At 44.7% G+C, this 10552-nt stretch overlaps 1 protein-coding gene across 1 annotated transcript in view; it reads left to right on the top strand.

Moving 5' to 3' along the window:
* The first annotated feature begins 272 nt into the window (after positions 1-272).
* The window catches only part of LOC139382747 (P2Y purinoceptor 3-like), a 15108-nt gene continuing 4828 nt past the window's right edge, over positions 273-10552 (top strand). Inside the window, exon 1 of the mRNA XM_071126866.1 lies at positions 273-509. The gene's annotated coding sequence lies outside the window, so the exon portion shown is untranslated. The remainder of the gene's footprint in view (positions 510-10552) is intronic.

Raw genomic sequence — 10552 nt, 5'->3', positions numbered from 1 at the left:
GGATTCTGTTTCCACATGCAAAAGTGATTGCTTTTGACAAACACTCTTTATCTGCCTTCCCAATGAAAAGTAGTTCGAAAATTCAAACATATATATTTTAAGGAAAAGAGATGTATGTTTCTGGACGATGCACAATGCTGCCTTGTTGACAGCATGACCGAGCGGCGAAGATTACTGTTTGAGTTGAGACGGTGCTCCTCCCTCCGTGGTTTAGCCAGTTCAAGTCACGGGCCTAATAGACCGGTGCCGCGCGGCTCATCATACTCGAATCCGCCAAATGCCATTAATATCATGCTCTTTTGTGCTGCGGAAAACATGACAATCAGTTGGACTTTATGAAGGATCTCTATTGATTGGCTTACTACTTTTTTCATGAAAGTACTTCTTTGTTTGGGCTACTAGGCGACTGCCTGGTCAAACACGAGGTAGATTGAGGCACCTCCGCACGGTTGGATCTCCCACTTGTTGACAGCTACAGAGAAAGTCGATATTTTGTCGCAGCTGCAGAGGTAAGAGTTACAATTTCAAATGCAGACGACTTTAAATAACTTAATTGGCACATTGTATAGTCATTATACCATAGTAGTCTGAAACATGTTTCCATATAATGTAAATCATGTTGGCAATGGCTCTCCGAATTAAATATGATAAAATCTTCGAGTCATTTTTTTTAGGCATGAGTTAATTACCTTAAAGGGGGGGGGGGGGGGGGGGGTGTTGAGATCGAATTAAAAAAATTATCATGAAATATACCCATTAATTCTTGAAGAATATAATTGATAAATGCCTAGTGAGCTTAGTTCAACTGATAAATGCCTAGTGAGCTTAGTTCAACTGATAAATGCCTAGTGAGTTTAGTTCAACTGATAAATGCCTAGTGAGCTTATACTTATTTTACTCCATTGTTTGTAAATAAAGTAATGTAAACCAATACTGTATCGCCCCATAACACGATTTAAAACTAGAATCTTGTTTCATTGTTGGTCAGTCCTTTCATCCATAACTTTGTGAATTTGAGAGTGGATACATTTGTCCAGTCCTATCCCTCAGTTGTTTACCCAAACAGTGGCATGGTAACTTCTATGTTATTGTTTGATCTGCAGATTCCCCCTTTAAAACACATAGCTATTTTAACCGGTCTTCACGTGTCAACAACACCAGGTGTCCTAATATTGCTATTCAATAACCTTCACTGTGTCATGATGAATGGTTGGGAATTTGTATTCCTGTTGCTGTCATTTGGAAAAACAGGAAGTCCTCTTTTGGTGGTGCGCTTTAGAGCAGTGTGTTGATGAAGCCAACCCTTTGAGTTACTCTTTCCTCAAGTACACACACACACACACACACACACACACACACACACACACACACACACACACGTTGTTTGAGATTCAATAATATTTTTATTAGAAACAGCAAGCACTATGTTGTGCATATGGAGTACAGTACCCACTCAGTTTTACAGCTTTCCATAGCTCTAGCTCTACCTTCCTTCCCAGACATGTTTAGGCTACTCATTGTTTCCCATTTCCCCTATATGCATTTAGCAGTGACATTTATCATGGACTACTGCTAACTATTCCTTCGTTGCTGAATAAATTCCTACGGGAAACACTGCTAATTATTTATAAAAACACATGGCCGATGAACGATATACAGCTGGTGCTATGACAGTGTTCTCTTTATCACCTCACAGCAGAATAGTGTGTGTCTGTCTGTGTACACCTGTGTGTGTTTGTCTGTGTACACCTGTGTGTGTATCTTTTGTGATGGAAAACATCATATGTGTATAGTGACCACAGCTGTGTTTCCAGTAAAAGTCCTGTTGGGTCGGACCACACCGGACATTAGTCAGGGTCCTGTGGGTGCTTTCTCTGTCTCCACTGGCAGACATAGTTGACATAGAGGATGGAGGGAGATTTTGGGGGGGGGGGGCGGAAGTTCAGTCAGGGATGGATGGACTATACATGTTGGTGCCGTTGCTACAGATGGTGGATTTGAGGAGTTCCTCCCTTTCATATTAAAGTGCTTTGAGACCTGGTGAGGAATAACAATACCATCCATTAACATGGTTTCCTGAGCAAGGCAGTTAACCCACTGTCCCCCGGGCAGTTAACCCACTGTCCCCCGGGCAGTTAACCCACTGTCCCCCGGGCAGTTAACCCACTGTCCCCCGGGCAGTTAACCCACTGTCCCCCGGGTGCCAAAGACGTGGATGTTGATTAAGGCAGCCCCCCCTCACCTCTCCTGATTCAGAGCGGTTGGGTTAAATGCAGAAGACACATTTCGGTTGAAGGCATTCTGCTGGACAACTGACAAGGTATCCCCCTTTCACTTTCTTTTATTGGTCAGAGTTAACTGTCCTGCATGTCTCTGTAGTTTTAATAACGGTCCTTTCACCAGCTGCACATTCACTTCCTCCTCGCCTTGCGAAACCATGGCAACTTCTGCCTCGGTGACAGAGGTGTCTGTACAAACCCCTTGACGATGCACTAGAGAGGCTCTTCAGAGCAGAAGTGCCGAAACACCCCTGTAGGATCTCCTTTTGGGTGTAACTGAAAGTCAGGAGCTGTAAGACTGTAGGGGTTTGGAGACTAAAAATAAGTTTGTAGAATTGATATTGAGCTACAGTACTTAACGAATAAGTAGTTTGAAGAATTGGTATTGAGCTACATGCTGAATAAGCTGGTCTACTCGCTATGACATCAGGTAGGTAGCTTGATGTTGCACTTAGCAGGGCAGACCCGTGTCAGGACGCTTAGCAGCGCAGACCGGTGTCAGGACGCTTCGAAGCGCAGACCGGTGTCAGGACGCTTAGCAGCGCAGACCGGTGTCAGGACGCTTAGCAGCGCAGACCGGTGTCAGGACGCTTAGCAGCGCAGACCGGTGTCAGGACGCTTAGCAGCGCAGACCGGTGTCAGGACGCTTAGCAGCGCAGACCGGTGTCAGGACGCTTAGCAGCGCAGACCGGTGTCAGGACGCTTAGCAGCGCAGACTGCTGCTTCTGTGCATCAGATCAGATTTTTAGCCTCTTTCCAGTCACTCCATGTCCCCCCCTAGCTGTTCCCCCCCCTAGCTGTTCCCCCCCTAGCTGTTCCCCCCCTAGCTGTTCCCCCCTAGCTGTTCCCCCCTAGCTGTTCCCTCCCCCCTAGCTGTTCCCTCCCCCCTAGCTGTTCCCTCCCCCCTAGCTGTTCCATCCCCCCTAGCTGTTCCATCCCCCCTAGCTGTTCCATCCCCCCTAGCTGTTCCCTCCCCCCTAGCTGTCCCCCCCCCCCCTAGCTGTTTCCCCCCCTAGCTGTTTCCCCCCCTAGCTGCTCCCCCCCTAGCTGTTCCATCCCAGGGGGAGAAGCCAGCTCTGATGGTAGTAATCCGTAATGGTAGGTGTTGTTTGTTGTAGTATTGACCCACAGTAGCACACAGAAATCTGGACACAACTTGTTATCTTGAAGTGTTGGTGTCCCCCGATGGGTTAGGTGAGGGTCCGATTTGGGTTAGAAATAAACCTTGGTAACTTCCACTTTTTCCAGTATGTCTATTTTAGAGTTATACCTCGTCTGTCCAGATTGATTGATGATGCAAATTGATTAAACCAGATATGGCCTTGGCGTGTGTGTGTGTGTGTGTGTGTGTGTGTGTGTGTGTGTGTGTGTGTGTGTGTGTGTGTGTGTGTGTGTGTGTGTGTGTGTGTGTGTGTGTGTGTGTGTGTGTGTGTGTGTGTGTGTGTGTGTGTGTGTGTGTGTGTGTGTGTGTGTGTGTGTGTGTGTGTGTGTGTGTGTGTGTGTGTGTGTGTGTGTCTAAGAGCTGTAGACAGGGCGACCGCCCCCTCATCCATCCAGTAAAATCCCAGACTGAAGAGGAGACAGCAGCATTAGTCATTGATTAGGCTGAGGAAAAGATGCCTTCCTCGCATGGTCAGGGATTTAATCAGAGAATGTCATTATTGTGTGTGTAATCACTGTGCACGAGAAAGAGCACATGGAAGATGAGGCTTAATGTTATCTTGTTGATATATCTGATGTGTCTGGTTTTGGTCACCTGCTCGTGCAGTTCATAAATAAGTGTGTGTGGCACTGCGTGTGCCTGGGTGTGTGATCTGCACACGTGAAGTGTGTCTGACAGCTTCGGCAGTGTGTGAGTTTGCACCTGTCTATGCTTCCTGAGCATTCTCTGGATTAGACACACCAACACACTAGGTGGGCTCTCTGGAGCTTTTTATTGGAAATGCACACACTCCTCAGAGATGTTTTCCAATAACATGAGAGGCGCTGGGCAAACACTTTGCCCACAGGGCCATGGCAGCACTTCAGGGGGCTGGTGAGGGGACACACACATTCACAGAGAGGGAGTACTTCAGCCATCACACACATTCACAGAGAGGGATTACTTCAGCCATCACACACATTCACAGCGTACTAGAGAAAGTGAGAGGGGGGGGGTTTAAATCAGCTGCCAGGAAACTGGTACTTCAGCAATCACACACACACACTGTGATGTGGAATATTGGCACTCCCTTTCATCCCCCTCACTTGTCATTCCTGGTATGAAATGTTGTGAAACCATGCGTCACTGTTCAGACAATAGAAGCCTAGTATGTTTGTCTGAGATTGGCTTTGGAAGTCAGCTCTAGCAATCTAACACTTGCCCACTTGTGGTTTGGACTGAGAGAGAGATGTGGGTGATAATGATGACGTTGATGGTGAAGAGGTTAAGAGATTGATGGTGAAGGGGCTAGGATAAGATATTGATGTTGATGGCGAAGGGGCTAGGATAAGATATTGATGTTGATGGCGAAGGGGCTAGGATAAGACATTGATGGTGAAGGGGCTAGGATAAGATATTGATGTTGATGGTGAAGGGGCTAGGATAAGATATTGATGTTGATGGCGAAGGGGCTAGGATAAGATTTTGATGTTGATGGCGAAGGGGCTAGGATAAGACATTGATGGTGAAGGGGCTAGGATAAGATATTGATGTTGATGGTGAAGGGGCTAGGATAAGATATTGATGTTGATGGTGAAGGGGCTAGGATAAGATATTGATGTTGATGGCGAAGGGGCTAGGATAAGACATTGATGGTGAAGGGGCTAGGATAAGACATTGATGGTGAAGGGGCTAGGATAAGATATTGATGTTGATGGTGAAGGGGCTAGGATAAGATATTGATGTTGATGGTGAAGGGGCTAGGATAAGATATTGATGTTGATGGTGAAGGTGAAGGGGCTAGGATAAGACGTTGATGGTGAAGGGGCTAGGATAAGAGAGATGGTGAAGGGGCTAGGATAAGAGATGTTGATGGTGAAGGGGCTAGGATAAGACATTGATGTTGATGGTGAAGGGGCTAGGATAATAGAGATGGCGAAGAGGTTAAGAGATGTTGATGGTGAAGGGGCTAGGATAAGATATTGATGTTGATGGCGAAGGGGCTAGGATAAGATTTTGATGTTGATGGTGAAGGGGCTAGGATAAGACGTTGATGTTGATGGTGAAGGGGCTAGGATAATAGAGATGGCGAAGAGGTTAAGAGATGTTGATGGTGAAGGGGCTAGGTTAAGACATTGATGTTGATGGCGAAGGGGATAGGATAAGACATTGATGGTGAAGGGGCTAGGATAAGACATTGATGTTGATGGTGAAGGGGCTAGGATAAGACATTGATGGTGAAGGGGATAGGATAAGACATTGATGGTGAAGGGGTTAGGATAAGACATTGATGTTGATGGTGAAGGGGCTAGGATAAGAGAGATGTTGATGGTGAAGGGGCTAGGATAAGACATTGATGTTGATGGTGAAGGGGCTAGGATAAGAGAGATGTTGATGGTGAAGGGGCTAGGATAAGACATTGATGTTGATGGTGAAGGGGCTAGGATAATAGAGATGGTGAAGGGGCTAGGATAAGACATTGATGTTGATGGTGAAGGGGCTAGGATAAGACATTGATGTTGATGGCGAAGGGGCTAGGATAAGACATTGATGGTGAAGGGGCTAGGATAAGACATTGATGGTGAAGGGGCTAGGATAAGATATTGATGTTGATGGTGAAGGGGCTAGGATAAGATATTGATGTTGATGGTGAAGGGGCTAGGATAAGATATTGATGTTGATGACATTGATGGTGAAGGGGCTAGGATAAGACGTTGATGGTGAAGGGGCTAGGATAAGAGTTGATGGTGAAGGGGCTAGGATAAGAGATGTTGATGGTGAAGGGGCTAGGATAAGACATTGATGTTGATGGTGAAGGGGCTAGGATAATAGAGATGGCGAAGAGGTTAAGAGATGTTGATGGTGAAGGGGCTAGGATAAGATATTGATGTTGATGGCGAAGGGGCTAGGATAAGATTTTGATGTTGATGGTGAAGGGGCTAGGATAAGACGTTGATGTTGATGGTGAAGCGGCTAGGATAATAGAGATGGCGAAGAGGTTAAGAGATGTTGATGGTGAAGGGGCTAGGTTAAGACATTGATGTTGATGGCGAAGGGGATAGGATAAGACATTGATGGTGAAGGGGCTAGGATAAGACATTGATGTTGATGGTGAAGGGGCTAGGATAAGACATTGATGGTGAAGGGGATAGGATAAGACATTGATGGTGAAGGGGTTAGGATAAGACATTGATGTTGATGGTGAAGGGGCTAGGATAAGAGAGATGTTGATGGTGAAGGGGCTAGGATAAGACATTGATGTTGATGGTGAAGGGGCTAGGATAAGAGAGATGTTGATGGTGAAGGGGCTAGGATAAGACATTGATGTTGATGGTGAAGGGGCTAGGATAATAGAGATGGTGAAGGGGCTAGGATAAGACATTGATGTTGATGGTGAAGGGGCTAGGATAAGACATTGATGTTGATGGTGAAGGGGCTAGGATAAGACATTGATGGTGAAGGGGCTAGGATAAGACATTGATGGTGAAGGGGATAGGATAAGACATTGATGTTGATGGTGAAGGGGCTAGGATAAGAGATGTTGATGGTGAAGGGGCTAGGATAAGAGATGTTGATGGTGAAGGGGCTAGGATAAGAGATGTTGATGGTGAAGGGGCTAGGATAAGAGATGTTGATGGTGAAGGGGCTAGGATAAGAGATGTTGATGGTGAAGGGGCTAGGATAAGAGATGTTGATGGTGAAGGGGCTAGGATAAGAGATGTTGATGGTGAAGGGGCTAGGATAATAGAGATGGTGATGGTGAAGGGGCTAGGATAAGAGATGTTGATGGTGAAGGGGCTAGGATAAGAGAGATGTTGATGGTGAAGGGGCTAGGATAATAGAGATGGTGAAGGGGCTAGGATAAGACATTGATGTTGATGGTGAAGGGGCTAGGATAAGACGTTGATGTTGATGGCGAAGGGGCTAGGACGTTGATGTTGATGGTGAAGGGGCGTTGATGTTGATGGTGAAGGGGCTAGGATAAGATATTGATGTTGATGGTGAAGGGGCTAGGATAAGATATTGATGTTGATGGTGAAGGGGCTAGGATAAGACATTGATGGTGAAGGGGCTAGGATAAGATATTGATGTTGATGGTGAAGGGGCTAGGATAAGATATTGATGTTGATGGTGAAGGGGCTAGGATAAGACATTGATGGTGAAGGGGCTAGGATAAGATATTGATGTTGATGGTGAAGGGGATAGGATAAGACATTGATGGTGAAGGGGCTAGGATAAGAGATGTTGATGGTGAAGGGGCTAGGATAAGAGATGTTGATGGTGAAGGGGCTAGGATAAGAGATGTTGATGGTGAAGGGGCTAGGATAAGAGATGTTGATGGTGAAGGGGCTAGGATAAGAGATGTTGATGGTGAAGGGGCTAGGATAATAGAGATGGTGATGGTGAAGGGGCTAGGATAAGAGATGTTGATGGTGAAGGGGCTAGGATAAGAGAGATGTTGATGGTGAAGGGGCTAGGATAATAGAGATGGTGAAGGGGCTAGGATAAGACATTGATGTTGATGGTGAAGGGGCTAGGATAAGACGTTGATGTTGATGGCGAAGGGGCTAGGATAAGACGTTGATGTTGATGGTGAAGGGGCTAGGATAAGATGTTGATGGTGAAGGGGCTAGGATAAGATATTGATGTTGATGGTGAAGGGGCTAGGATAAGATATTGATGTTGATGGTGAAGGGGCTAGGATAAGACATTGATGGTGAAGGGGCTAGGATAAGATATTGATGTTGATGGTGAAGGGGCTAGGATAAGATATTGATGTTGATGGTGAAGGGGCTAGGATAAGACATTGATGGTGAAGGGGCTAGGATAAGATATTGATGTTGATGGTGAAGGGGCTAGGATAAGATATTGATGTTGATGGTGAAGTGGCTAGGATAAGAGAGATGGTGAAGGGGATAGGTTAAGAGATGTTGATGGTGAAGGGTAGAGGTAGAGGTCGACCGATTAATCGGAATGGCTGATTAATTAGGGCCGATTTCAAGTTTTCATAACAATCGGAAATCGGTATTTTTGGACGCCGATTTAAAAAAAAAAAAAAAAAAAAAAAAAAAAACTATATATATATTTTTTTACACATTTTATTTAACTAGGCAAGTCAGTTAAGAACACATTCTTATTTTCAATGACAGCCTAGGAACAGTGTGTAACTGCCTTGTTCTGGGGCAGAACTACAGATCTTTACCTTGTCAGCTCTGGGATTCAATCTTGCAAACTTACAGTTAACTAACGTTAGTCCAACGCTCTAACGACCTGCCTCTTATTGCACTCCACGAGGAGCCTGCCTATTACGCAAAAGCAGTAAGAAGCCAAAAACAATCAATCAATCAATCATAATCACTATTCGACCATATTAATGACCAAAGGCTTGTATTTCTGTTTGTTATTATATTATAATTAAGTCTATGATTTGATAGAGCAGTCTGACTGAGCGGTGGTAGGCACCAGCAGGCCCGTAAGCATTCATTCAAACAGCACTTTCGTGCGTTTTGCCAGCAGCTTTTCGCTCTGCTTCAAGCATTGCGCTGTTTATGACTTCAAGCCTATCAACTCCCGAGATGAGGCTGGTGTAACCGATGTGAAATGGCTAGTTAGTTAGCGGGGTGCGCGCTAATAACGTTTCAAACGTCACTCGCTCTGAGACTTGGAGTGGTTGTTCCCCTTGCTCTGCATGGGTAACGCTGCTTCGAGGGTGGCTGTTGTCGATGTGTTCCTGGTTTGAGCCCAGGGAGGAGCGAGGAGAGGGACGGAAGCTATATATACTGTTACACTGGCAATACTAAAGTGCCTATAAGAACATCCAATAGTCAAAGGTATATGAAATACAAATGGTAGAGAGAGAAATAGTCCTATAAATACTATATTAACTACAACCTAAAACCTCTTACCGTGGAATATTGAAGTCTCATGTTATAAAGGAACCACCAACTTTCATTTGTTCTCATGTTCTGAGCAAGGAATTTAAACGTTAGCTTTTTTACATGGCACATATTTCACTTTTACTTTCTTCTCCAACACTTTGTTTTTGCATTATTTAAACCAAATATGTTTCATTATTTATTTGAGGCTAAATTGATTTTTTATTTATGTATTATATTAAGTTAAAGTAAGTGTTCATTCAGTATTGTTGTAATTGTCATTATTACAAATAAATCTAAAAAAAAATTGGCCGATTTAATCGGTATCGGCTTTTTTTGGTCCTCCAATAATTGGTATCGGCGTTGAAAAATCATAATCGGTCGACCTCTAGTGAAGGGGCTAGGATAAGAGAGAGATCTTGAAACCACAGACATAAAGTCATGGCCAAAACTTTTGAGAATGACACAAATATTAATTTTCACAAGGTTTGCTGCTTCAGTGTCTCTAGATATTTTTGTCAGATGTTATTATGGAATACTGAAGTATAATTACAAGCATTTCACAAGTGTCAAAGGCTTTTATTGACAATTACATGAAGTGTATGCAAAGAGTCAATATTTGCATTGTTGACCCTTATTTTTCAAGACCTCTGCAATCCGCCCGGGCATGCTGCCAATTAACTTCTGGGCCACATCCTGACTGATGGCAGCCCATTCTTGCATAATCAATGCTTGGAGTTTGTCAGAATTTGTGGGTTTTTGTTTGTCCATCCACCTCTTGAGAATTGACCACAAGTTCTCAATGGGATTAAGGTCTGGTGAGTTTCCTGGCCATGGACCCAAAATATCAATGTTTTGTTCCCGAGCCAGTTATCACTTTTGTCTTATGGCAAGGTGCTCCATCATGCTGGAAAAGGCATTGTTTGTCACCAAACCGTTCCTGGATGGTTGGGAGAAGTTGCTCTCGGAGGATGTGTTGGTACCATTCTTTATTCATGGCTGTGTTCTTAGGCAAAATTGTGATTGAGCCCACTCCCTTGGCTGAGAAGCAACCCCACACATGAATGGTCTCAGGATGCTTTACTGTTGGCATGACATAGGACTGATGGTAGCGCTCACCTTGTCTTCTCCGGACAAGCTTTTTTCCGGAAGCACCAAGCAATCGGAAAGGGGATTGATCAGAGAAAATGACTTTACCCCAGTCCTCATCAGTCCAATCCCTGTACCTTTTGCAGAATATCAGTCTGTCCCTGATG

Source organism: Oncorhynchus clarkii, chromosome 24, assembly GCF_045791955.1.
Source record: "Oncorhynchus clarkii lewisi isolate Uvic-CL-2024 chromosome 24, UVic_Ocla_1.0, whole genome shotgun sequence".
Taxonomy (NCBI): Eukaryota; Metazoa; Chordata; class Actinopteri; order Salmoniformes; family Salmonidae; genus Oncorhynchus; species Oncorhynchus clarkii.
This window is presented reverse-complemented; position numbering and strand designations above follow the sequence as displayed.